General features: G+C 44.1%; 1 protein-coding gene across 5 annotated transcripts in view; it reads left to right on the top strand.

Moving 5' to 3' along the window:
* Positions 1–27653, top strand: part of MAP3K13 (mitogen-activated protein kinase kinase kinase 13) — a 129883-nt gene that overhangs the window by 16555 nt on the left and 85675 nt on the right. For 2 of the 5 annotated variants that reach the window (XM_084639331.1, XM_084639330.1), the window contains exon 2: positions 25616–25770. The gene's annotated coding sequence lies outside the window, so the exon portion shown is untranslated. Of the gene's footprint in view, positions 1–10287; positions 10379–11763; positions 13751–19385; positions 19526–24483; positions 24928–25615; positions 25771–27653 lie in introns of those variants that run through there. The other 3 variants (XM_084639328.1, XM_084639329.1, XM_084639332.1) reach the window with 3 other exon arrangements.

Genomic DNA, 27653 nt, shown 5'->3' on the forward strand with positions numbered 1-27653 from the left:
AGGCAAAACAGGAGGAGAGGAAAGAAAGTGCAACAGATGTCTGTTTCTAGTTCAGCTGCTGGGAAACAACAAGCACAGCATATGATCTTATTAGCCCTTCAGCACTTGGTAAAACTTTTACCAGTATCAGGCTGCTTAAGGCATTATTCAGAGCTTTCTTTTTCATTACAGCAGTGTTACAAGGTTGGGTTTATCTTAAGACCGACTTTTACTAGATAGAAAGCAAAAAAGAAACAGAAGTAGTACAATAGGGAAGTAAAAATCACCGTAGGGAAGGGGTGGCAGCAGTTTCCCATGCCAGATGGTGGTCAGGATTCATGCAAACCTAATAGATGGGGTGATTATCATCTGGCTCCTTCTTCTCCTCTATTCAGGACATCTTTCAGGATCACGCCCAGTGGTGTGATGGTACATTCCTTGGTCACAGCAGTCGGTGTTGATAGCTGTGATGATGAAGTTCACTTCCTCTCCTTCAGTTTAGCTCCTTTAAACTATCCAGTCCACAATCAAGTTGCTAAGTAATGCTCCTCCCTCCCCCCCCCCCCCAATTCAGGAAAAGCCATGTCTAGAAAGGGGTGGCAACATCAGCTATCAAAATTAATATTTATTATTTGTATTGTCATAGTCCCCAGGAGCCCTAGACATGGACCAAGACCCCATTGTGCAAACACAGAACAAAAAGAATTTGCCAAAGAATGCAAAAGAATTTACATTCTAAGTATAAGGCAAGAGACAACAGATGGATACAGACAGACGGGGAGTAGAAAACAGTGACAAGACTATTTGTTAGCATGACAGGCTGTCTCTCAGCACATCAGCAGCCTAACCATTCTCAAGTTTTTTGGAGGCAACTGAAGAAAAATACTGAGGTGGATTTGCAGATGTTTACAGGGAGCTTCTTTCAAGCCTGCATGATGATAATAAGCTGGCATCGTTGGCTGATTTGATGGGGAAGTCAACATCTTGATAGTGAGTGATAAGTAAGGTGTGGTTTGACCATGAAAAGCCTTGCTAGTGAGGACAAATAGCTTGTGTTTGATGCAGTAGAGAAGAGGGAGCCAGTGCAGGGATGCAAGGACGGGGTGACATGGCCAAAGTGATGGGCTAGGAAAATGATCCTTGCACAAACATTCTGAATGGATATGAGCAGGCAAGATTGCATTTGTCAAGGCCAGAGAGAATATTGCTGTACTAACTGAGCTGTGAGATGATGAGAGCCTGGACGAGTTTTAGCTGTGTGGCGGGATAAGGAAGGCTGCATCTTAGAGATGTTATTCAGAAAGAATCTGCAAACATTAGATTTACCCTGGATGTGAGGACCTAGAGAGACTTCCAAGTGAAAGATGATGCCCAGGTTATATGGGCCTGCATGATGGGCAGGAGAGTGGTGTTGTCCACAGTAATCAAGAAAGGAGGTAGCAGGGAGGGCTTAGGGGGAAGATTGATCTTGATCTGATAGCTAATTATCCATGAGGAGATGTCAGAGAAACAGGCTGAGATTTTAGTTTTTTATGGGAGACAAGTCAGGAGTAGAGAGGTAGATCTGATGGTAGTTGAATCTGTGTTTTGTGAATGACATTATCCAGAGATAAGGTATAGAGGGAGAAGAGAAGGTGACCAAGGACAGAACCCTGTGGAACCCCCTCAGAAAGTGAGAAGGCAAGAGGAGAACATGGAGAGGACAGGTTAATGGAAGCCAAGTGGAAGACAAAATTTCAAGAGGAGGAGCATAGTCAGTGGTATTGAAGGTGGCTGTCAGGTCACAGAAAATGAGAATGGAGTACTGGGTCTGAGCTTTGTCTATGAAGAGGTAATTAGAGATTTTGGCGAGAGCAGTTTCAGTGGAGTGCAAGGGATGTGTGACGGATTGTACAAACAGAACTCCAAACAGAGATGTAGACAACGTATTCAATGAGCCTAGAGATGGAAGGGAGATACGGTGATAGCTGGAGAGGCAAATGGGGTCCAGGGTGGTTATTTTTTAAGATAGGAGACACTAAAGCATGCTTGCATTATGAGGGGAAAGAGCAAGAGGAGAGTGAGCAGTTAAGGAGAGGAGTAAGTGAGGGTATGAGACTGGGTGTAAGGGAGATTAGAAGATGGATGGGGTCACTGCCGCAAAGAGAGGAATTAGAAGAAGACCGCAGATGAGAAATTTCTGCATGTGTGACAAGGAAGTAAGACGAGGAGGGGGAATGGTAGCTGTGCCAAGGGAGAAAGATCATGTGATATTTAGTCACTTTTCTCTTGGAAGAAATTGGTTAGAGCCTATGCAAAGAAAAATGTGGAGGCAGGAGAGAAGGAGGATTTGAGGAGTGAATCAAAGATGGCCAAAAGGTGGCTGGGATTGAAGACATGGGATTCAATTAAGGTGGAGAAGAAGAGTTTTTAGCTAGGAAGATGGTAGAAGTGAAAGAGGAGTGAACAAAATTATAATGGAGTAAGTCAGCCTGGACGTGGGATTTCCGCCAGAGATGCTCCAACAGTGCACCACCTTCTCCTGTCATTTTACTGCCATTTTGATTTGTTGCCATAAGCAATTTTGTGACCTTACCAGAATCCCTGCAAACCCCTAATCTGTTCTTTTAGTTTAAACATGTTTTGTTTGTACTAATTTCTTTGGCTCCATCTTTCACTTACTTTATCAATGGTTTTATATAAAAGGTCAACTGAACTTTCATCTGTTTTTAACAACTCAGTGTGACGGGCTGGACCCCTTGGGAAGCCACCCGATGTGCTGAGATACCACTGAGTCTACCTGTTCTGCCAGCATGGGCCCCCTTTAACCTGTCTTGCTGAGCCAAGCTCTTAAAATCTCCTCTAACACATACAGGCAGGACCACACCCAGCTGCAGATCAGCTCTGGGAAGACTCAGTTGAAGGAACTTGCTCCAGCCCTCAGATGTACACCTCCCTTGGAGTGCAGACTCAAAAATATATTATGAAATTCACCCACTCCCTCAATGTGGAGAGAAGTGTGCATGCTTATTGCCCCCACAGTTAGAAATGACAGAAACTGGGTTTAATAATAAACAAAACAAGTTTTATTAACTATGAAAGGCAGATTTTACGTGGTAAAAGGGGTAACAAACAGAACAAAGCAGATTACTAAACAAATGAAATCAAGCACGCAAACTAAACTAGTTTCACTAAAGAAATTGGTTACAAATAGTATTTCTCACCCTAGATATTGCAGCCAGGTTGCAAAGTTTCTGTGGTTCAGAGTTACAGTTATATTGCTTTTCAGACTAGACCCCTGTTTCAGTCTGGATTCCCCGTTTGCCTTTCCTTCAGGTGGCTTTTGCAATCTTTCTTCTTGGGCAGACAGCCATGGAGAGGAGGAGTCCTGCTTGCCTTCCTCTTCATCCTTAATAGGATTTACATAAGGTGGGATTCCTTTGTTTCCCAAACTTGACCCCCTTATAGTGGAAAGTTACAAGAAGTCCCAAGTAATGTTTTAGTGTTAGGTGACAAGACTACCTGACTCTGTAGTATCACATCATCCCATGAGTCGGTGGCAGTATGGAGCGTCCACAGGAAGGCCAAGTCCATTTCATAGTCTATTGTCCTTGATGATGGACCATCCGATGTGTCTGGGTTTTCCATTGTTCTACCAGAAGTGTTGGCAGTGGACGTCGCCCAAAGTAGTGTAGTTGAAATACAGATACATTGTCAATATTCCTAACTTTGATACAGGCATACAAATTGGATAATCACATTCAGTAAATCATCACCTTTCCAATGATATCTCACATGAGCCATCTTGCATAAAGCACATCTCAGTTATGTCATATTCATGTCATAAGCATATTTTCATAAAGAATATGGAATGACACATCACACTCGGGTCACAGGCCCTTGCACACCAGCCGCCTTTGAATGCTGTTTTATTTCCCATCTCATTTCTATATACATTCTTCTCCTATGGTTCTCCATGGGCATTGCCCTTCCTTGTATGTGCCTGCCATGCTGCTCTTGATCAGTAAGTGGCTGGCAGCACTCACTCTTCTCCTTACTCATCCTCCAGTTCCTCCACTCGCCTCCTTTTCTCTTTCCAGTCCTAGGATGATCTTATTCTTCAGTGTTTTTCTAAGCTGGTTGAGCCTGTATTTGAGGCACCATCTTTTGAACTCTGTTTGCGGGTATACAGCCTTCATCCTGCTATGTTGTCTAGTGTGCTATAGCAGCCTCTTAAAAGGAAATGAACAGTTAACAGGTATATTAAAAGTTAATATACTTTCTTCTTGTGTCTTAAATCTGTCATTTAAGATGATAAGGATGCCTTATGCAACAGTGTGTTTTCCTAAGTTCTTTTAGTTTTGCCCGTGTTCTTTCACATCATTTCATCCCATCAGCTGAAGAGCTTCAAGGCGGGAACACACAGTGTAATGATAAATATATTTATCCTGCTATGGATCTTCTGTGTTGAACAATTTTAACTCATGGGGACAGACCTTCCTTATTGGGTATATTTGAACCAGTAGCTTCTTTTCCAGTCTTTCTGCCTCCTCAGAATAGAGCAGATGTTTCCTCCTCTGTACTTTGACAGAACTCCTGCAAGGAATCCTTTCTTAGTTAAATGAATTTCCCCTTGATTTTTTTTATGGCAATTTTACTCTCTCTCCTGGAGTGATTATGAAGAAACTGAACTGAGTGGCCTGGTGAGGGGCTTTTATGAACCTTATCTGCAAGTAATGTTTTCTATCAGATAGGAAACTCTGTCCCATCCTCGTTGATGGTTACCTGATCTCAGATATTCATGCCTTTGTCACCTTTGACTACAGCAGTGTGATATACCCAAGCATGAAGACTTCAGCATTTAGGAAACTCCAACTAGTACAGAATGCTGCAACACATCTCTTCAGCTACATGGGTTACTCTGAGCACATCAAATCCATCCCTCCCTCTGTGTACTGGCTCCCCATAGAATATAGAGTCAAGTTTAAGGCCTTGGTCCTTATTTTCAAGACACTCAGGATATTTAAAAGGGGAGCCAGGATATTTAAAAGGGCCTAAAGCTCTGGGATAAAGACTGTGGTTGATATTTCTGCTCCTCAGGCGCAATGGCACGTTGTGCTCCTCTGTGCAGCAGAAAGCTTTTTAAGGGTCTGGTTCCAGACTGTGGGACACATTCTTTCAGAAAGTAAGAACCATCTCAAACCTCCCCACTTTTCTCTCCAAGTGCAAGGTGCACTTCCTTGACCTGCCTTCCATAATATAAACACAGAGAAGTGTTGACCTTTTAAAACCCCCCAATAAACAAAAAAGTGTGGGGGAGGGGAGGGACCATGGCAGACTGTGGATTGGGAAGAACATTTGTGCCCTTGGATGAAGTTATATCTGCCCTTCTAAAAACTGCTAACATACAAACCTAGAAAATTCTTCCTCTATGCTCCCAGCCTGCAAATCAGCTCTTGTCAGTACCTGTTAAAAAAACAACCCCCCCCCCCCCCCCAGCGTACCTGGTGGAGAGAGTCCCTCCTCCTCCTGAGGAACCAGCATGAGCACCATCTGTGCTGCCACATCTTGGTATTAGGGCTCCATAAACAGATCCTGAGGCTCCAGCAAGGCCTTATGAATCTCTACACAAAACAATGACACTAGCTAAGTGATAGGTCTCAAAATATAGTTGTAAGTGGGGAAACATCATTGAGTGAGTGTGTTTCTAGTGGGGTCCTGCAGGAATCTGTCCTTGGTCTAATGCTAATTAAAATTTTATTAATGAACTGGAAGAAAACATAAAAATCATCACTGATAAAGTTTGCAGATGACACACAAATTGGGGGAGAGGTAAATAAAGAAAAGGATAGGTCACTGATACAGAGCAATTGGATTGCTTGGTAAACTGGGTGCAAGCGAACAATATATGTTTCAATATGGCTAACTATAACAATATACATCTAGGAACAAAAGAATGTAGGCCATTCTTCCAGGATGGGTAACTCTATCCTGGGAATCAATGACTCTGAAAAAGATTTAGGGTCACGGTGAACAGGAGCTCCTCATTCAGTGCTGTGGCCAAAAGTGCTAATGCAATCCTGGGATGCATAAACAAAGAAATCTTGAGTAGGAGTAGAGCGGTTAATTTGCCTCTGTATTTGGCGCTGGGGTGACTGTTGCTGGAATCCTGTGTCCAGTTCTGGTGTCCACAAGTCAAGAAGGATATTGATAAATTGTAGAGGGTTTAGAGAAGAATCACAAGAATGAAGAAAGGATTAGAAAACATTCCTGAGAGTGAACCAGGGATCACCCAATGAAATTAATAGGCAGCAGGTTTAAAACAAACAAAAGGAAGTACTTTTTCACACACTGCAGAGTCAACCTATGGGACTTGTTGCCAGGGGATGTTGTGAAGGACAAAAGTATAACTGGGTTTAAAAAATAATTAGGTAAGTTAATGGAGGATATGGCCATCAGCTAAGATGGTCAGGGATGCAACTGCTTGCTCTGGGTGTTCCAAAGCCTCTGACTGCCAGATGCTGGAACTGGACGGCAGTGGATGGATCTCTTGATAATTGCCCTGTTTGTTCATTCCCTCTGAAGTATTTTGTCTTGGTCACTGTCAGAAGACAGGATAGTGGGCTAGATGGACCATTGGTCTGGCCAGTCGTATATTCTTATGTTCTTAAAATTGGAAATGACGGACTAGGAAGAAGTACTGCAGAAAAGGATCTGGGGGTTATAGTGGATCACAAACTAAATATGAGTCCATGATATAGTACTGTTGCAAAAAAATGAACATCATTTTTTGGAGTCTGAGCCATACACGAGACATAACTCTTCCACTCTACTCATCACTGATAAGGCCTCAACTGGAGTACTGTGTCCCATTCTGGGCATCACACTTCAAGAAAGATGTGGTCAAATTGGAGAAAGTCCAGAGGACAGCAACAAAAATGATTTAAAGGTCTAGAAAACATTACTTATGAGGAAAGATTAAAAAAATCGGGTTTGTTTAGTCTGGAGAAGACTGAGGGGGGATGTAAGTCTTCAAGACATAAAAGGTTGTTGTAAAGAGGAGGTTAATAAATTGTTCTTCTTATCCATTGAGTACAGGACAAGAAGTAGTGGGCTTTAATTACAGGAAGGGAGATTTAGGTTAGACCTTAGGAAAAGCTTCCTAACTGTAAGGGTAGTTAAGCACTGGAACAAATTATCTAGGGAGGTTGTGGAAACTCCATCATTTTAGATTTTAAATAACAGGTTAGACAAACACCTGTCAGGGATGAGCTAGAAAATACTTGGTCCTACCCCAATGCAGAGGACTGGGCTAGATGACCTATCCAAGTTGATTGCTGATAAAACATTGTGCAAAGGAGCTCCAATGTATGCAATGATGTTTGTACATATAACTGGCTTCCAGCAAACATGACCCCTGGTCAGTGGAGTAGAGAAGGTAGACCAGATAGGCCATGTAAGCTGTAACAGGTGAGGTGGTAATGGGGGAAATACTTGCACTGTTGGGGCTTTTATGCCCGTGATCCTCATCTACACTAGTACTGTGCTGCACCAGTGGAAACTGGCACAGTGCAGGTCCACGTAACAGTTAGCCTTGAGCCAGTCTAATCAAAAAGATACCGTGGTTGCTTGTGCGCTGTTGGGAGCATTGTTGTACGTTGCAGGCATGATGCTGGAGGGGGAATGTGTTGGCACATTAGATTTCCTTAAGTAAAGCCTTTGAGGAGGAGGGATGGAAGGTATTGTTTTCCTTGTGGTGGTGTGGCTTGTGCTGTAATTATTCTCTAAAACAGGACTAATCTATTGTCAGCAGAGGCAAAATAAGCAACGTTTGTCTTTGACTTCTACAGAATAAAATAATTTATTTTTCTTCCATTGGATGTTTTTCAGGCTTTATATACAAAGTGTTCCCTCTATCCAAGAGGGCTGCAATCATGGAAGTTTGTGCACACACATGCGTTCTCACTCTCTTCACAGTCATACCTAGACCTATAATTAAGTCACTGCCTTGTTGGCCTGTGAATTACAGTGGGTTGTCAGACCTCTGTCCTTGGGCTTCAGCTTTCTCCAGACATGTAATAAGTTTTGTTTTTCTGTGTCAGGCTAGCAAAGCTTATTCTGTGCTCCTGAGTCCTTTGACAACTCAGGGCTTAAACTAAACTTTCTTAATTCATGTTGATAGTTAAACGGTGCCAGAACATTTTGGAAATGTGTCAGTAGATAGGGCTGTAGGTACTAAATACCATTAAGTGACAATAATGCCTAACATTTGTCAATTGAGAGACCCAGCAGTTGTTGGTGAGCAGCTGCACCCAGGATGAATTAGTAATAAGTCTGTAGTTCTCTCTCTGGTTTAAAGTTGCCACCAGCCTTTTGAAGCTCAGCAGTTACCTGGGATTAAGACTGCAGATATTTTCCAAGCCATGTGGGATGATGAAATGCTGCTTCCTACCTGTGACAGGTAGAAAGACATGATGGTTTGATTAAGGTTGGCTTGCTAGATGTGTTATGAATCCCAAGGAGTTGGTAAATTAACCTATTTTTTTATTTATTTAAATTATAAACAGACCTTAGTAGTTTTTTTTACTTTTAAAAATAAAGTACAAGAATGTCAATTTAAACCAGGTTTGTTGCAATATTTTTCTAATGATAGTCCTTTAATAAAATTAAAATAATTTGAAAAATCCTTTTGTTCTTGTAAGAGTGACATGAATAGATCCAGCAAACCTCATTAAAGTCCACCTGAGAAAGGCAAGATGTAGCACCCTTCAAGGGTTTAGCCACCAGTTAGGTCAAATAAGAGATCTTTGCAGATTACTTATGAAAGGGATTCATATGTATACAGCATTATTTTGTGATGCAGACAAGTTGCAAAACAAACTTTTGATGACCGTGAACTGATTATCAGTTTGATAATTTACAAAAAAAATTTTTGGTGTGAAGCTTGTGGTGCAAAAATATTCATCTGCAACAAAACTGGCTTTGAAGCACCACTCCACAGTTCATATAGGTGTCCCAAGCAGGAATTGATTCATTAGGAAATGAATTCTCATGAGTTTAGCCTGTTTTCTGACAGATACACCAGCATGAAATGAATTCTGATGGTGTCAGTCCATTTCGGGTGGGTATCTTGTGTAGTAATGCGTTCATCTGTTAATATGCTGAAAATCATCCAAGGCTGCTTTGATATGGGGTCTTGAGCAGGACTCAAACCCAGCTACTAAGAATTAGATCACAAGAACAGGAGGTGGAGGAGAAAGAGGGCAAAGGGGGTTATCTGTGGCCTTTTTTTTTTTTCCCCTCCTCTTGGCTTGTTTAATCGTTTGTGCACCCATTGCTGTGGCATCTGGGCATACAATGAAAATTTAAATTCAACTGGATGTGACATCTACTATAGTTTAATATTAAAAGCAATTTAAATACCTCTCTATAGTCTTCAACCAGCTGATGGTCTAAAATCAACAGAATGCTTCACCAAGAGGATGTGTCTTGGTCCACACCCTAAAGGTCAACAAAGTCAAAGTTGGGTGGACTGCTGGAGACAGTAGGTTCTGCAGATGCTATCCCTGAGAACCCAAGTGTTCCTATCCAGGCAATTTCAGCAGAACCTTTCTATTCATCAATTGTATATGGCTAAAAAATACCTTTACATCAGTTAGGCACCCTAAAATGTAGTGGATAATGAACTCTGCTTAAGGACCTAGTCCAGCATGCACTGACATCAGTGGAAGAACTCCCATTAATTTCAGTGAGAGCTGTATTAGGCATTAAATGCATCATTTAAAATAAAACAAAAAACGGGGCTGGCATGGAACTCTGGTTGTAAGACTGGTGGTGGTGACACAGTTACATTGCCATGCTGAGTCAGAGTTCAGGATTTCATTTTAGTACCTGGATTGGCAGAAGCTGGGAATGCAGCAAACACAACAAGCTCCTCCTTCGGAAGGAAGCATTTCATGTTGCTTCCTCCTAATGGCAGTTAAAGCCATCTTCAAGGGTGGGGCTCGTTGCCTTTGAAGAGAGCTGCATATTGCCTTTCTCAGAAGGACTGTGACTGCAGAATAAGTTCTTGGAGTGTGGGGAAAAGCGGGGGATCCTGGAGACTCATAAGGCCCCACCCTAAGGGGAAGAGAGAATTCTGGGATTCACAGGCTTACTCGGTATTTTCTTTGCATCTCTCGCTCTTCAAATGTGTTGAACTCGACCTTTGAGAAGTTACTGATAAGCTGTTATCAGCCACGAGTTAAAATAACAAACCCTCCCACCTTACTCAGTTAGATAGAAACTCCCCAGGCCAAATTAATGTGTACAAATGTTATACCAATCCAGGCACGACAGCCTGGCTGAGGACAAAGTTTACTGTGTGAAGAAATCAACCGCAACTGGTAGTTTCACTGTTTGTGCAGCCTGTCCCTGTATTGTAAGTATTTCTTTTTACATAGAATATTTTGTTTGGAACTGGGTGTGGTATTGTGAATATGAAATTATGTTCGTAGTCTTGTTAGAAAGATAGAATTATTAAGGGATCTAAAACTGGACATGGGAGAAATCATGCCCTGGTAGAAGTCATTGGCAGCAGTAGGGCCAGGATTTCACCAAAGATTATTTGTCTCTGTGACTCTCTTGATTTCCCATTCCTTTAAGTCATGTTTTCAGGGGACAGTATTTTAACCCAGACAGTAATAACAGTTCTGAAGATTTTATTAGGGCAAGAAATGCTAGAGTGAAAGAATTTCTCTTAATTCCAAAAGGGAATTAAAAAAATGCAGTCAGTCAGCAAGCATTTTGCATTGGCCTCTATAGAATGTGTTTTAGGTTTTTTTGGTTCCAGTCTGTAGAGCTTGGAATTAACCCAAATGTTAGTTCATAATATTGGTTACTATATATGCACATTGTAAACAATTTTGTTTATTAAATATCTTAATAAAGTGTATGCATTTGTGCTTAACTGAATCCTGTGAGTTGTTGAGTGCCCTTAACTCCCACTAGCTTGAATGGGCATTGGAGATTCTCAGCTCCTTGCTGGAATGAGGTCTAAAAGAGGCAGGTATAGAATAAAGGGTAAACCATAAAACAGAAGCATTGGTAGACTAGGGTGCAGGTTTAACTGACATACTGGTACAAGTGATAAAGACCCTGATATCTTCTCTGTTGTAGGGTGCCTGTGGTTCTTAACTAAGAATCAGGCCAGTTCTGGACTGACTGTTTAAAATCTGTTCTAGAAAAGCATTGGTGTTTATGTAAAAAAATTCTAATGGCATGTTGCCACTTTCCAGCATTTATATCCTCCAGTGTTTTTAAGAATCTCTTTACAGTCTACTGCTCTTAATTTTCTATGTGCCTGGGCCATCTTTTAACTGTATTTAGAACTATATTGAAACTATCCATCATATGTTCCTTATTATTATAATGCTTTTATTTAATTTAACATTAATCTTGTCTTTGTATTTTTGTTTAATCTCTGAGGGTTTACGTTTTGTGGAACAGGAAAATAAAGCTTGATCTTTATACTCCATTTTCCCTCTTGAGACACTTAAGGGTGTGGTGTACTGTAATCACCTGTTCTTTCCCTTGATTAACAACTTTTCTTTTTCATTGGGCTATTCAGATTCTTGACATTTTTAGATAAAAACCTATGTTGATATTTATATTTAAAATAATTTGTTACAGACCTTTCTCAAGTTCCATCTAATCCAAATGAGCCCGTTAAAATATAGTAGTATACATTCTGAGTATTTTATTCTGATTCTAATTTCATTTTCAAGAAACTCCATTTGCCATCTCCTTGTTGCAGTTAATGCAGTAACCCAAATTATAGTGATACCATCTCATAACTTTTTATAATTCTTAAGTAAAATTCCTTCCAGCTAGAGTAGGTACACTACTGTAGGAAGTATAATCAGGTTTATCTCAGGCCCTGTCTACACTGTCAAATTTGTGCACAGTAAAGCAGCTTTGAGCACTGTAACTCCCAAGATGTAGACGCTGCCAAGCCACTTAGTGCGCAGAAACTGCGCAGAGCAGCGTTCTTAAAAAAACAAAACAAAACACTCGGAGAGGCTTGGAGCTTTCTGCACCGGGGCTACAGCGCTGCGGTGCCAGTGTAGACACCGTGGTGATTCCAGCGCTGCGATTGGCCTCCGGGAGGTGTCCCACAATGCCTCTTCTCACCTCTCTGGCCATTGGTTTGAGCTCTACTGCCCTGCCCTCAGGTTGACCAACTGTCGGCCTCACCCCATACATTCCTTTGCAAATTTGAAAGTCCCCTTCCTGTTTGCTCTGTGATGCATGCAGTGGTCTCAGCACATCTTTCTAGGTGGCCATGCCTGCTCCATGCACCAGGTGATCCCCCGCTTGGAGCAATGCTGAGTGCTGGACCTCATCGGTATTTGGGGAGAGGAGGCTGCGCAGTCCTAGCTGCGCTTCAGCCGTCAGAATTATGATACCTATGGACAGATTTCTAGATGTATGACAGAAAGGAGCCATGACCGGGACACACTGCAGTGCAGGGTCAAAGTGAAGGAGCTGCGGAACACCTACCACAAGGCGCGGGAGGCAAACCGCCGCTCCAGTGCTGTGCCCATGAGCTGCTGGCTCTACAAGGAGCTGGATGCGATACTCGGTGGTGACCCCACCTCCACTGTGGAGGACCCTGTGGATACTTCATTGGCTTGCGTGCCAGTCGAGAGTGGACCGAGCCAGGAGGGGGCAATCTTGGACAAAGAGGGGGAGAGGGACCCAGAGGCAGAGGATGACTCGGAGGCCAGAGATACATGCAGTCAGGTTTTCTTTTCTACCCTGGAGGAGCCTAGGAGTCACAGCAGTCAGAGCTTGGTGAAGTGCAAAGAGGAGAGAAGGCCCCTGGTAAGTGGATCTGATTTTGGGAATTGCTGAAGCGAGTTGTTGGGGGCAGGAGCTTTGCAGAAAGCAGGCTTGTCTCCCACCTCATGCCTAGCCTGAGTGGTGGAACAGGCTGTTGATACACTCCCTCACTTCATGGGAATCTCCTTCAGAGATCTCCAGGAAAATCTCATGGAGATACTGGGCAATCCGCTGCCGCAGGTTCCTCGGCAGAGCTGCTTTGTTTCATGCCCCATTAACGGTAACTTTCCCGTGCCACTTTGCCTTGACAGGTGGGGGGATCATTGCTTCACACAGGCTAGGCGCTAGGGTGGAAGCCGCAGGCTTGGAGAAGACCCTCCGTTGATTCCCTGCTAACCCTCAGCAGCGAGATATTGTTCATAATTATTCCTGTCACCACACTTTCCACAGGAGGGGATCATAATCAGGCCCACCCTACAGTGCTGACTCTCTCCAGGTTCCCAAGAGCCCATTGTATAGCAGGGTCTGGGAACAGTGATTTACCCTGCCCTGTGGCTACTCACCATTTTGGGGGTCTTGTGGCTCATGTGTGCTTGCCTAAGGTCAGCCAGTTAATGACAGGTATGCGAGTACTGGCTGCGTTTTAAAGCACTGAAACAGTGTTTTCTGTGTTGGAAACAATACTGCTTCTGTAAAATGTTGCATTTAAACTTCACAGAGTTGACCTTGGGAGCACAGCCTCTCTCTATATTATCGGCGGCAGAACAACTGTGCAGAATTAGAAAGCGTCCAAGAAGAACTAAAGAGGACTTTCTGCGTGAGGTTATGATGCAGTCTGCCGCCAAGAAAAAAGAATTGAAGGAGTGGCGGGACAGCGAGAAGAGGGGACCTAAAGGAGAATGCGGCACACCAGAAAGAAGCCACGGAGCGGCTCTTAACCGTTATGGAGTGCCAAGCAGACACACTCCAGGTGATACTAGCTCTTCAAACCAAGCAGCTCCGTGCCCACCCTCCCCTGCAGCCTCTGTTGCAAAACTCTTTCCCATGTGCCCCCACACACATCTCCAACACACTGTTATCAACTTCCTGGCTCCACTCTCTACCCACAGCATTCCACTGCTCCCTCCTCACAGTCCAGCACTGTGGACTCCCACTGCACTCAACACCCATCCCTCTGCAGTTTGGCCCTGCTGAAGTACAGCACGCGTTACATCGTACTCCAAAGGAGAAGGTTGGGTATGATCCCTGGACATACACAAATCTGTAGCCATCCCAGGACCCCTCCTCCTCTTGAGACCTCCCTTCCTCCATCCCCCTCCCTGCTGCTGATTTTTTTTGTTTTTGTTTGAGACTCTCTGGTTGTTTTTCAATAAAAGAACTGTGTTGGTTTGAAAGCAATCTTTATTCTATTAAGTGAAAGCAAAAAGAGCACTGCAAAGCAACATACAATTATGTTAAGGTCCCTTCTTGCATCATGTACACCAATCACCTCCAAGCATTACAAGCACTGCAGTCCCGAGCATAGCAACAAATATTAGTGGCTTTCAGCTTCAAATTGCTGCCTCAAAGCATCCCTGAACCTTATGGCCCCACGCTGTGCCCCTCTAATAGCCCTGGTCTCTGGCTGTTCAAACTCAGCTTCCAGGCACTGAGCCTCTGCGGTCCAGCCCTGAATGAAGCTTTCACCCCTCCCTTCACAAATATTATGGAGTGTACAGCAGGCGGCTATAAGCATAGGAATATATTGTCATCGGCCATGTCCAGCTTCCCATACAGGCATCGCTAGCGGGCTTTTAAATGGCCAAATGCACACTCCATAGTCATTCTGCACTTGCTCAGCCTGTTGAACTGCTCCTTGCTGCTGTCAAGTTGCTCTGTGTATAGCTTCATAAGCCACGGCATTAAGGGATAGGCGGGGTCTCCCAGGGCCACAATGGGCATTTTGACTTCCCCTATGGTGATCTTCTGGTCAGGGAAGAAAGTCCCTGCTTGCAGCTTCTTGAACAGGCTTGTGCTCCAAAACATGAGTGCATCATGCACCTTTCCGGACCAGCCTGCGTTAATTACTGTGAAACGCCCACGGTGATGCACAAGCGCCTGGAGAACCATTGAGAAATACCCCTTGCGATTAATGTACTCTGTGGCTAGGTGGTGTGGTGCCAGAATTGGAATGTGCATGTCGTCGGTTGCTCCTCTGCAGTTCAAGAAGCCCATTTGTGCAAAGCCATCCACAATTCACGCACATTGCCCAGAGTCACTGTCTTTTGGAGCAGGATGCAATTAATGGCCCTGCACACTTCCATCAACACGACTCCAACGGTCGACTTTCCCACTCCAAACTGGTTAGTGACCGATTGGTAGCAGTCCTGAGTAGCCAGCTTTCACAGTGCAATTGCCATGTGCATCTCCAACGGCAGGACAGCTTTCATTCTCGTGTCCTTGCACTCCAGGGCTGGGGCAAACTCATCACACGGTCCCATGAATGTGGCTTCCTGATGCGAAAGTTCTGCAGCCACTCCTCGTCATCCCAGACATGCATCACGATGTGATCCCACCACTCGGTGCTTGTTTCCCGAGCCTAAAAGCAGCATTCCACTGTGGTCAGCACCTCTGTGAATGCTACAAGCAATCTCATGTCGTAGCTAGTATGCGTGTTGAGATCGATGTTGCACTCCTCTTGCCTTTGTAGTTTAAGGAGTAATTCCACGGCCACTAGTGACGTGTTGACCAGTAAGTTGCTTGCACTGACCAACAGGTCGGGATCCATTCCTGCAGCCCGAAAGGGGCAGGGCGCGCAGTACAGAAACCATTAAAAGATGGCACCAAATGCAGACGGAATCAGAGGGTTTTCTGGGATCTGAAGCAATGCATCACGGGGCATTGGGACAGGACCCAGGATGCCCCATGACCCCTTCCGCCTTCCTACAAGTCTTAACGGCAAAAGAGAAAGAGGTGCTCTGTGGGATAGCTGCCCAGAGTGCACTGCTCCGAATAGTGCCACAAGTGTGAACATGCTATTGCACAGGCAGCTGTCAGTGGGAACACACAACAGCAGTTTTCCTTTGGCGCTCTCTGAGTGGTGCTGTAACTGCCGGCGCTGTAACTTTGCAAGTGTAGACATGCCCTCAGTAATGCCTCTTCTGTCTTTCTACGAGTGTTTTTTTTTTTTTTAACCATTAGTATGAGTCAAAGATCATAATGACCTCTTTGGTTGATAATCTCCTTTGAGTGGCAAATTGTCCACATTTTCAAGGAGCTCACATACTATTGTCTCGTTAACTTGTGCTTCCCTCATCTGCTTGTTTTACCCACTCTTTGTCACTCATTTTATACTTGTGTGAATTAAAACGGATATAGTTATTTTGGTGCAAGTCTGTGTGTGATCACTCAATTTAAGTCAGTTTATTGCTGACTGCAGCCAATTTTATTCCAAAATAGGAGTATCCATACACAGACTTGCACCAAAATAATTACATTTTAATCGTACCTTTTGTTATGTCAGGCCATGTGTGGGACCATGAATCTTGAAAGGTGTGTTGTGAAGGTGTGGCTCATCGCAGCAGTGGAATTATGCCTAGAGGTTTTGCATCTGTTCTGGCAGGGTCTGGTGCCACTTTGAATTGGTGTACCCTTGTCTGTGGTGAGTTTGCTTCTGATAATGAGGTTGGAGTGGGGGTTGTTTGAAAGCCAGAAGAGGAGATTTAGGAAAGATTTCTTTCAGGATGTGGTTCCTATCGAATATGGGTGTAATTGTTGGATGCTACCCCGTATGGGGTCTAGCGTGAGGTGGTAGGTGACAAGTAGAGGCGTGTGGTTGGAGGGGGTTTATTTCTGTGTTGAATCAAGTTCTCTTGCTATATTTCGGTGGCTTATTCCATGATGCAATCTACTTCTCTGGTTGAGAGTAGCAGCCGTGTTAGTCTGTATCCGCAAAAAGAAAAGGAGTACTTGTGGCACCTTAAAGACTAACAAATTTATTATGCTCAAATAAATTTGTTAGTCTCTAAGGTGCCACAAGTACTCCTTTTCTTTCTCTGGTTGAGTGTCCTTATTTAATGGAGGTGGTTTTAAGTTTATTAAGGTATTTATCCTGGACTTTCTCCTTGGATTATGTTCTGTAGTATCTGAGTACCTGGCTGTAGTGAACAGATTTCTTGGTGTGTTAGGGGTGGATACTGGACCCATGAGGGTAGGTCTGGTGATCGTTGGATTTCTTTTATATAGTTGTCTGTAGGGCTCCATTGTTGAAGCTGATCATGGTGTCCAGGAAGTTAATGCTAGTGTGGGAGTGTTCTAAAAAGGGTTTAGTGGATGGCTGGGGTTGTTTAAATCCTGTGTCCAGAGGATGAAAATATCCTTGATATATCTAAGGCATATCATTGATTTATGGTGCATTTGTCCAGAAATTCTTCAAGGTGGCCCATGAAGAAGTTGGCATATTGGGGAGCCATCCTTGTACCCATGGCTGTTCCCATGGTTTGGAAAAAGTGTTCGTCACTGAATGTAAAATGATAAAGGATGCAATGGATGAGTTTGACTATGTTTGGGTTGGATTCCTGAGTGTTGTCCATTATCTTGTAAATACTGTATTTGAGACTCCACTGCTATGATGATCAATACACCTTTCAAGATCTATGGGTCCTTGTAGCGGGGCAGTCACCCCCTCCGGTTTGGAAGAGGTTAAAAACAGCCCTGGGAAAGGGTTGCCCCAGGGAGCCAATCACGAATGGGCTTGAAGCAGTCAATTAGGGCCCAGCAGGGCCAGTATAGGAAGGGCTCCTGGGGAAAAGGAAGTGAGTCTTGCTCAAGCAGTGGAGCAAGAAGGGCCGAGCTGCCTGGCAGAGACAGGGGTACCTTGGACAGAGCCGTACTGGGAAAGGGCAGGCTGAGTTGGGGAGCTCTGGCCTGGCGACCTCCCAGGCTGAGGCCTTGCAGTAAAGGCCTCAGGAGGTCCTAGGGCTGCAGGGAGGCAGCCAGGCCAAGAAAAGGCAGCAGGTCAAATCCCCTCGCCAGTGATGAGTGGCCATTTCATACTGCAGTTTGCCCTTGAGAGAAGGGGCTAGATGACAACTGGCAGTAGCCACTGAGGCAAGGTGGTTATAGGGGGGTTGGGGTTCCCCTGGGAAGGGAGACCCAGAGTGTGGGGCACTGCTGTGGGGCAGCACCCCAAGGTAAGGGGCACCAAGGTCGGGGAAGGACACGGGGCCGGAGATGGTGGAGACAACAGGGCATGTAAGCAAGGGCGAGAAATCAGCCAGAGGAGGGCGCTCCTGAGCTGGATGAGCTAATTCTCGGACTGACCAGCAGGAGGCACCACGCCAGTGAGTCGGCAGTCCGCTACAGTTCTACATATCCCTATCACAAGTGGTATACCTCATCCAGTGCATTGAATGACCCTATAACAAATATGTGTGGGTGAAACTAGACAATCACTATGCTCTTGAATGAACTCACACAGAAAAATGATAAACAACAAAAACACCTCATCACCTGTGGTTGAATGCTTTTCACAAAGCGATCATGCTAAATCTGACCTCTGTCCTTAAGCTGAAAGGAAACCTGCACCAAATATTAAAAAGACAAGCCTGGAAGCTTAAATTCATAACATTGCTAGATACTAAAAATCATGGACTGAGCAGAGACTCTTTGTATTTGTGGTTTATTACAACAATCTATAACCCACTTATCTTCACCCCACCATGTCTGGAGAGGTCTTGAATGGTCACCTTGAATGGTCCCTTGAAATATGTGCTAACTACTTATGCTAAATAAGCTGTTCCACCTTTGTTTAGCTGTGACACTCTGAATACATTTCCCAGACCTAAAGAAGAAGCTCTTTGTAGCTCAAAAGCTTGTCTCTTTCACCAACAGAAGTTGGTCCATTAAAAGATATTACTCACGTGCCTTGTGTCTCTAATATCCTGGGGACCAACATGACTACAACTATGCTTTATACAATAGATGTAGAGAGACATTTTGTGCTGTTCTGTCATGAATGCAATGAAGGTAGAATCAGTTAGTTCTTGGATGAGTGTGTTGAGGGTAGTATTGTTTGAAAAATATTTGTCAGGGTTTCCTCCCCACTCTGAACTCTGGGGTACAGATGTGGGGACCGCATGAAAGCCCCCTAAGCTTATTTCTACTAGCTTAGGTTAAAAACTTCCCTAAATCCTTTTGTCCTTGGACAGTATGCTGCCACCACCAAGTGATTTAGACAAAGAATCAGGGAAAGGACCACTTGGAATTCCTATTTCCCCAAAATATCCCCCCAAGCCCTACACCCCCTTCCTGGGAAGGCTTGAGAATAATATACCAACCAAATAGGTAAACCAGATTCTTAAAAAACAGAACTTTATTAGAAAGAAAAAAAAAAGTAAAAGAAGCACCTCTGTAAAATCAGGATGGAAGGTAACTTTACAGGGTAATCAGATTCAAAACACAGGATTCCCCTCTAGGCAAAACTTTAAAGTTACAAAAAACAGGGATAAACCTCCCTCTTAGCACAGGGAAAATTCACAAGCTAAAACAAAACCTAATCTAACGTGCCTTGTCTTATTTACTTACACTTTTTGCAATATTGAGACTCATTTTAGGATGATTTATAGGAGGAGTTTTCTGACCTGATGCTTCTCTGCTTACCAAGAGAACACACAACCCCGCCCTGGATTTGAAAGTATCTTCTTTCCCCATTGGTCCTTTTGGTCAGGTGCCAACCAAGTTATTTGAGCTTCTTAACCCCTTACAGGTAAGGAGGAATTCTAGGCTACCCTTAGCTGTATGGTTATGACAGTATTAGAGAAAGTATTATTGTACATTAGTGCAATGCTGGCATAGGACATGAAAATTGAGTGCCAGTTGAGGTCTTGAGGTGATGTAAATTTGGGGACATTAGGTCAAGCTGTTCCTGAGATAAAGTACTCTCCAAAGTGACCTGGTTTTGTTTTGTTTTTAAATCGCTTTCTTATGTTGCTTTTTTCTGTGTCAGATATGAAGTTTCTCTTTAATTTATGGTTTCCTGGCTTCTTACTGTTTGCTGTGTCCTGAGGGGAGAGATTTAAACAACTTTAAGTTGACAAGGGAATTAAGAAATTGCTTTTCTTATTATATTTTTAATTTTCCATTTTCATAATTAGTGAAGATCAAAAAAATTGTAATGAATACATTTATTTCAATTGTCTGCAGGTGAATGGAGACATTCATAGTTCACAATTATATGGTGAACTATTTCTTCAAATAAAACTTGATCTGTAGCTTGTTTATGAACAGTTCATTGTGAGTATTCAGTATTTATTATTTGAACTGGTTTCAGAATGATAGCCGTGTTAGTCTGTATCAGAAAAAAAACGAGTACTTGTGGCACCTTAGAGACTAACAAATTTATTTGGGCATAAGCTTTCGTGGGCTAAAACCCACTTCATCGGATGCATGCAGTGGAAAATACAGTAGGAATATATATATACATAGAGAACATGGAAAAAATGGGTGTTGCCATACCAACTCTAATGAGACCAATTAATTAAGGTGGGCTATTATCAGCAGGAGAAGAAAAACTTTTTGTAGTGATAATCAGGATGGCCCATTTCAAACAGTTGACAAGAAGGTGTGAGTAACAGTAGGGGGAAAAATTAGCATGGTGAAATACATTGTACTTTGTGTAATGACTCTTCCAATTCTGCAGTTTCTCATTGGAGTCTGTTTTTTGAAGTTTTTTATGTTGGAGAATTGCGACTTGTTACAGTTGGTATGGCAACACCCATTTTTTCATGGTGTGTGTGTGTGTGTGTATCTTCCTACTGTATTTTCCACTGCGTGCATCCGATGAAGAGGGTTTTAGCCCACGAAAGCTTATGCCCAAATAAATTTGTTAGTCTCTAAGATCCCACAAGTACTCCTCGTTTGTTTTTTTTGTAATTTGAACTGTTTTACATAAACACAGCTCATGTTGTGTGTTTCTGTTCTCAGTCTTAGCGGAATGTAACACTTAGAACCAGGATTCTAGTGTGAATGTTCACAATTACAAATTCACAGTTCACATTCTGTGAATATTTTGCAATATTCATTTTAAAGCTGCCTGTTTCAGAAAACATTCCTGTCAGTGTATTAACTTTGTAGAATAGTCACAGAAAGCTAACACACGAAGGGGTGCGGGAATGGAAATTGTTCTGCAAGTAAAGTTTTTGCTTCTGACTGAACAGATTTCAGTCTCTCCCAAGTCATAATTAAAGGTGTTTGTTCCGGTTTTATATTTTCTCTTAAAATAATAATGTTGTTACAAACCTCCAAATACCTTATGATTTGTTATATAAAGTCTGTTTGTTAGAAAGATTTAAAGTCCTATAAAGTCAATTTCAGTGTAAATCCAAGTATTCAGACTTGAAGTAGGTTTAGTACGATATAATATTTTCAGTTTCAAAATATGTAAACATACCTGTGATCTGATTCTCCAATGACTTGACATACTGTGGGAGTAGTTTGATTTCAATGGGGATATGCACAATGCATAAAGTTAAGCAGATCCCCATGTCTTTGCAGGATAAGGGCCATAGGCACTTGTCTTTTAGAAATAAAGTCTCTGACCATAGCAACAAAATTGTGCTAGAGTCACTGAATCCCATCTTCTATATCTATACCCAGTGCAGAGATTTTGGTAATTAAAGCTGTTCTGAAAGAAGGCTTTTTTTCCTTTTATAACATAGTTTTATTTTTACACAAACAAAAAAATCATTTCCCCACACATCTGAGTGTGCGTGGGGGGGAGCAACTAAGGGTTGGAGGACCTTAATTATTAGTACTAGGTCTACTGTGAAGAGGTCTTTGTCTGATGTGTGTTTGTAGCAGTAAGAACAGTCCATTTTTGAGATGATTGTATCCAAAATTTATTATGTTCTGAAACTGTCATGCCTTAACTGCATCAGCCAGATGAGCCATTGGCTTGGAGGAACTTTGACTTTTTTCTAGGAACTAGTGCCATCTGTAGATAATGGGAACATGATAGTTTTCTACAAGTGTTTGAAAGGTGTAAACACAAAGGAAGGAGACTAATAGTTTAGGGTTGTACACTGGGATATAACCAGGTGCGATAGAATATAATTAAGAAAGAGAAAATTTAGTAATGAATGAATGGAAAAAATGTAATTTCTAAAATCTATTTGATGTGGCATATTCTTTCAAGGAAAGTGCTGTAAGCTCCATTACCTAGGACACGTATTCATATATTCCAAGGCCAGAAGGGATCATTGTGACTCTGAGCTCTGGTATAACCCAGGCCATAGGATTCCCCCCAACCCCCCCCCAAAAAAAATTCCTCCAGCATATCTTTTGGAAAAACATCCAATCTTGATTTAAAAATTGTTAGTGGTGGAGAATCTACCATGACCATTGGTAAATTGTGCCAGTGGTTAATTACTTTTACCATCAACAATTGATCTTATTTCCAGCCTGAACTTGTCTAGCTTCAATTTCCAGCCATTAGATCATGTTGTTCCTTTGTCCGCTAGATTGAAGAGCCCATTAGTAAATATTTGTTCCCTGTGTAGGTACTTACAGACTATAATCAAGTCACTCCTAAACCTTTGCTTTGTTAAGCTATTAGTGCCATTGTACAAGGCACTGGTAAGACCTTGTTTGGTAACTAGAATTGTATATAGTATTCCAATGTTCTAGAAAGATTAATTTAAACTGGAACAGGTGCAGAGGAGAGCGAGTAGGATGATGAGGGGAACGAAGGGCTCATTTTATGGGAAGAGGCTGGACGAGCTTGTTTAATCTAGCCAAAAGAAGGCTGAGAAAAGATATAATTGCTCTCTGTAAATATATCAGGGAGTAAATACCAGGGATGGTGAGGAGCTATTTAAGCTAAAAGACAATGTTGGCACAAGAAAAAATGGATATAAACTGGCAATGAATAAATTCAGACTGGAAACCAGAAAAAGCTGTCTAACCATCAAATTTGTTCGGTTCTGGGTCAGCCTCCCAAAAGGAGTTATGTGGGCAAACAACTTAATTAGTTTTCAGAGAGCTAGACAAATTTGAGTGGGATTGTATGATGGGATTGCTTGTGATGGCAGGGGGCAGGGCTCAGAAGCAGTGTTCCCTTTAATTTTTCTCACATGTGTGAAATGAATTTTATGTGCACCAATATAAAGGTTATGTGTGCCACATCACCTCCATATTGATGCACATAACAAAATTCATGTAAAGGGATGGGGCCAAGGGGTTCGGAGTATGGGAAGAGGCTCAGCGCTGGGGCAGAGGGTTGTGGTGCGTGGGGTGAGGGCTCTGGCTGGTGGTGGGGCCAGGAATGAGGGGTTTGTGGTGCAGGCTGCCCTGGGGCTATGGTGGTGCCACGGCAGGTCTAGGCTGGGGCTGGGTTGGGGCCAGGGGAGGGGCGCCTCTCCCCCGGCCGCGGCAGGTCCAGGTTGGGCTCGGGCTGGTGGAGGGACACCTATTTTCTGCCCACAGCAGCTCCAGGGCTGGGCTGGGGCCAGCAGGGAGAGGCGCCTCTCCCCCGGCTGCAGCAGGTCCGGGGATGAGGGAGACACGCCTTTCCCCCCCCGCAACCTGAGTGCCTGTGCCATGCTTAATAGGCTACTGTGCACATGGCCACGCAGCTTAGGGGGAACTGAGCTGAGCTCCACAGCCATGTGGTTCACTTCCTGTTTGTCTTGTGTTCCTAAAAGCTCATACTTCAGGGTTTTAGCTGGCTTCTTGCAGGGGTCAGGAAGGAAATCCCCCTTCCCCTGCCCCATTCTGTTTTTTTTTTTTTTAATCTCCTTCCTCAGAAGCATCACGGATGGCCACGGCTGTATATGGGACATTGCATGGAGTAGGATAGACTGCTGAGGTGGTACAGAGAATTCTCTCTCAGGTCCTTGCCTGGCTGGTTCTTGCTCACATGCTCAGGGTCTAACTCAGGGGGGGCGGCAAACTTTTTGGCCTGAGGGCCACATCGGGGTTCCAAAACTGTATGGAGGGCCGGGTAGGGAAGGCTGTGCCTCCCCAAACAGCCTGACCCCCGCCCCCATCTTCCCCCTCCCACTTCCCGCCCCCTGACTGCCCCCCACAGAACACCTGACCCATCTGTGGCTAGTAATACTTGGCTCTAATTTAAGTTGTTGGGCTTAATGTGTGGGTGCTAGTGGCCTGTGTTATACCAAGTAGATGATCTAGTGGTCCCTTCTGGCCTTAAACTTATTGACTGTAAGGTAGATATAATGAGCTCCTTGACTATCATTATAAGGATCAGAAAACATCTTTAATCATTCTTGTTGATGTTCTCTGAACCCTCTCCAATTTATCCGTACCCTTACTGAATTTTGGGTACCAAAACTGGATGCAGTATTCTAGCACAGAAGTTTTCAAACTTTTTTTTTCTGGCGACCTAGTTGAAGAAAATTGTTGACGCCTGCGACGCAATGGAGCTGGGGATGAGGGTTTTGGGGTGTGGAAGGGGCTATGGGCTGTGGCAGAGGATTTGAGGTGCAGGGGTGAGGGCTGCGGCTGGGAATGAGAGGTTCAGGGTTGGGGGGGGGGGGCTCTGGGTTGAGGCAGGGGGTTGGGGTGTGGGAGGGGGTCAGGGCTCTGGGCTGGGGGTGCAGGCTCTGGGGTGGTGCCGGGGATGAGGGGTTTAGGGTGCAGGAAGGGGCTCCAGGTTTGGGGGGGCTGCAGGGGATTGGGGCACTGGCTTACCTCCAGCGGCTCCCAGTCAGTGGTGCAGTGGGGCCGCCAAGGAAGCAGAAGCAGCCAGCAGCAGGTCTGGCTCCTAAGCGGAGGCGTGCAAGAGGCTCTGCGCGGCTCTTGCCTGCAGGCACCACCCACCCCCAGCTCCCATTGACTGGTTCCTGGCCAATGGGAGTGCGGAGCCAGTGGTCAGGGTGGGGGCAGCGCACGGAGCACCATGGCCCTCCCACCTAGGAGCCAGACCTGCTGCTGGCCGCTTCCAGGGCGCAGCGTGGTTTCAGAACTGGTAGGGACTAGCCTGCCTTCGATGGGCAGCATTGGCGACAGGACTTTTAATGGCCCGGTTGGTGGTGCTGACCAGAGCTGCCGCCACCCAGTGCCTTACATTCCATGACCCAGTACTGGGTCACGACCCGCATTTTGAAAACCACTGTTCTAGCAGCAGTCACAACGGTTCTGAATACAAAGGTATAAACTCTCTTCTCAACTTGAGGTTTCCCTGTTTATGCATTCTGGGATAGCATTAGCTCTTTTGGCAACAACATTGCACTGGGACTTCCTGTGCAGCTGATCATTCACCATGACCCCCAAATCTTTTTCAGAGTCACTGCTTCACAGGATAGAGTGCCCCATCATGTAATTCTGGCCTACATTCTTTCTTCCTAAATGTATACATTTATATTTTAGCCATTTTGAAACACAGATTGGTGAATTGGGCTCAAGCAAACAATCACTCTGTATTAGTGACCTGTCCTCTTCATTATTTACCACCTCCCCAATTTTTGTGTCCTGTCCAACCTTACCAGTGATTATTTATATTGGACTGGAAAATGTAGAACAAAATATATTGTGGAGAACAATTCTGTGCTATCAGGTATTGGACTAGATGATCTAATAGATCTTTTCTACCTTGGACTTGTATGCTTCTACTTAAGAGTGAAAGAAGAATAGCTAATATTGGATATGCTCGCCTGTATGTAGGTAGAGTTGTAGAGCATAATTGTAGAGGCCATGTCTTCATCCTACAAGAATGAAGTTTTCCTCTTGGCATTACTGATACACTGTTTTATTTTGGACAGCTCTTAGAGACAGTTTATTCAGGTCCATTCTTGTTTAAACACAACACTGAGTTTTCTTTTATTTCTATTGGTTTTAGAGAGAAGAATCCAATATTGGACCATCTTAGACACGCTCAGTGCAGCTTCAGAGAGCAGTTTGGTTTATCTAACCTGAAGAGGAAGCATATGGACAACAAGCCAAGAGGACATGGGCTTGCAGTGCACTTGGAAAAATGATCAGGCATCAGAACTGGTTTGTATCTAACTTGTGGTAAGAATGTGAATAACTTCAACAGATATAAATTCAAAGAGCGTAATTTTCTGCAAGTGCAGTCTTTAATTACCAGGTATATCATCTTCTCCTTCTTAAATAATGGCCACCTCCCATTCCTCCTGTACATAGACATGTCTAATATGTAAATTGCATACTTGTGTTACTATGAGCTATAGTGCACCTTGCTGGGGCTCAGTTCTGATGGGACTCATTTGGTGTGGATAGGGAGGGACAAGAATTTAAAGGGTGCCCAAAGCCTATGGGTACACTTTCAACTGAAGGTTTTTGTCTGGTCTTTTCAAATATAACTTGAACTTTCTGGGCCATTTTGATCCATCGCTGATCATGGATTCTCATGGGACAGCTTTGGGATGTCGTTCATTTTTCGTTTTCACTTTTCCTGGAAGCTGACTACTTTTCTCTAACCATTCTTTGTCACAGTAAGGGTATGTCTACACTACGGAATTAGGTCGAATTTATAGAAGTCGACTTTTTTAGGAAGCAATTTTATACAGTCGATTGTGTGTGTCCCCATTAAGTTGGCGGAGTGCATCCATAGTACTGTGGCTAGCGTCAACTTTCGGAGCATTGCACTGTAGGTAGCTATCCTATAGTTCCCGCAGTCTCCGCTGCCCATTGGAATTCTGGGTTAAGCTCCCAATGCCTGATGGGACCAAAACTTTGTCGCGGGTGGTTTTGGGTACATGTCGTCAGTCGCCCCTCCCTCCGTGAAAGCAACAGCAGACAATCATTTTGTGCCTTTTTTTCATGCGGATGCCATACTGCTTTCAGCAGATGGTGCAGTAGGACTGCTAACTGTCATTGAACCACCGCATCTGCTGCAACTCTGCTCTCCTGGTCCCATGAATCCACCTCGCAGGTCCTCTATATGACCGTCGTCATCCACCGCTTCTGCTGCAACTCTGCTCTCCTGCTCTTGTCTTGATAGCAAATTTCTCCATATTGGATGTCATGGGCTCCCGCTTCTGCTGCAACTCTGCTCTCCTGAATCCACCTCGCAGGTCCTCTCATCGTTCTCTATAAATATCTACTCTCGTGGCATCCGTCGTCAGCCACTACTTCCGCTGCAACTCTGCTCTCCTGCAGACACCATCTCGTGGCAAGCATGGAGCCCGCTCAGATCACCACGGCAATTATGAGCATTGTAAACACCTCGTGCATTATCCTGCAGTATGTTCAGAACCAGAACCTGCAAAGGCAGGCGAGGAGGCGACAGCAGCGCGGTGACAAGAGCGATGAGGACATGGACATAGACTTCTCTCAAAGTACGGGCCCTGGCAATTTGGACATCGTGGTGGCAATGGGGCAGGCTCATGCCGTGGAATGCCGATTTGGGGCCCGGAAAACAAGCACAGACTGGTGGGACCGCATAGTGTTGCAGGTCTGGGATGATTCCCAGTGGCTGCAAAACTTTCGCATGCGTAAGGGCACTTTCATGGAACTTTGTGACTCGCTTTCCTCTGCCCTGAAGCGCAAGAATACCAAGATGAAAGCCGCCCTCACAGTTCACAAGCGAGTGGCGATAGCCCTCTGGAAGCTTGCAACGCCCGACAGCTACCGGTCAGTCGGGAATCAATTTGGAGTGGGCAAATCTACTGTGGGGGCTGCTGAGATCCAAGTAGCCAGCAGAATCACTGAGCTGCTGCTATCAAGGGTAGTAACTCTGGGAAATGTGCAGGTCATAGTGAATGGTTTTGCTGTAATGGGATTCCCTAACTGTGGTAGGGCAATAGACAGAACGCATATCCCTATCTTGGGACCGGACCACCTTGGCAGCCAGAACGTAAACCGCAAGGGGTACTTTTCAATGGTGCTGCAAGCACTGGTGGATCACAAGGGAC

The sequence above is a fragment of the Lepidochelys olivacea genome, assembly GCF_965140295.1.
Source record: "Lepidochelys olivacea isolate rLepOli2 genome assembly, chromosome: 9".
NCBI lineage: Eukaryota > Metazoa > Chordata > Testudines > Cheloniidae > Lepidochelys > Lepidochelys olivacea.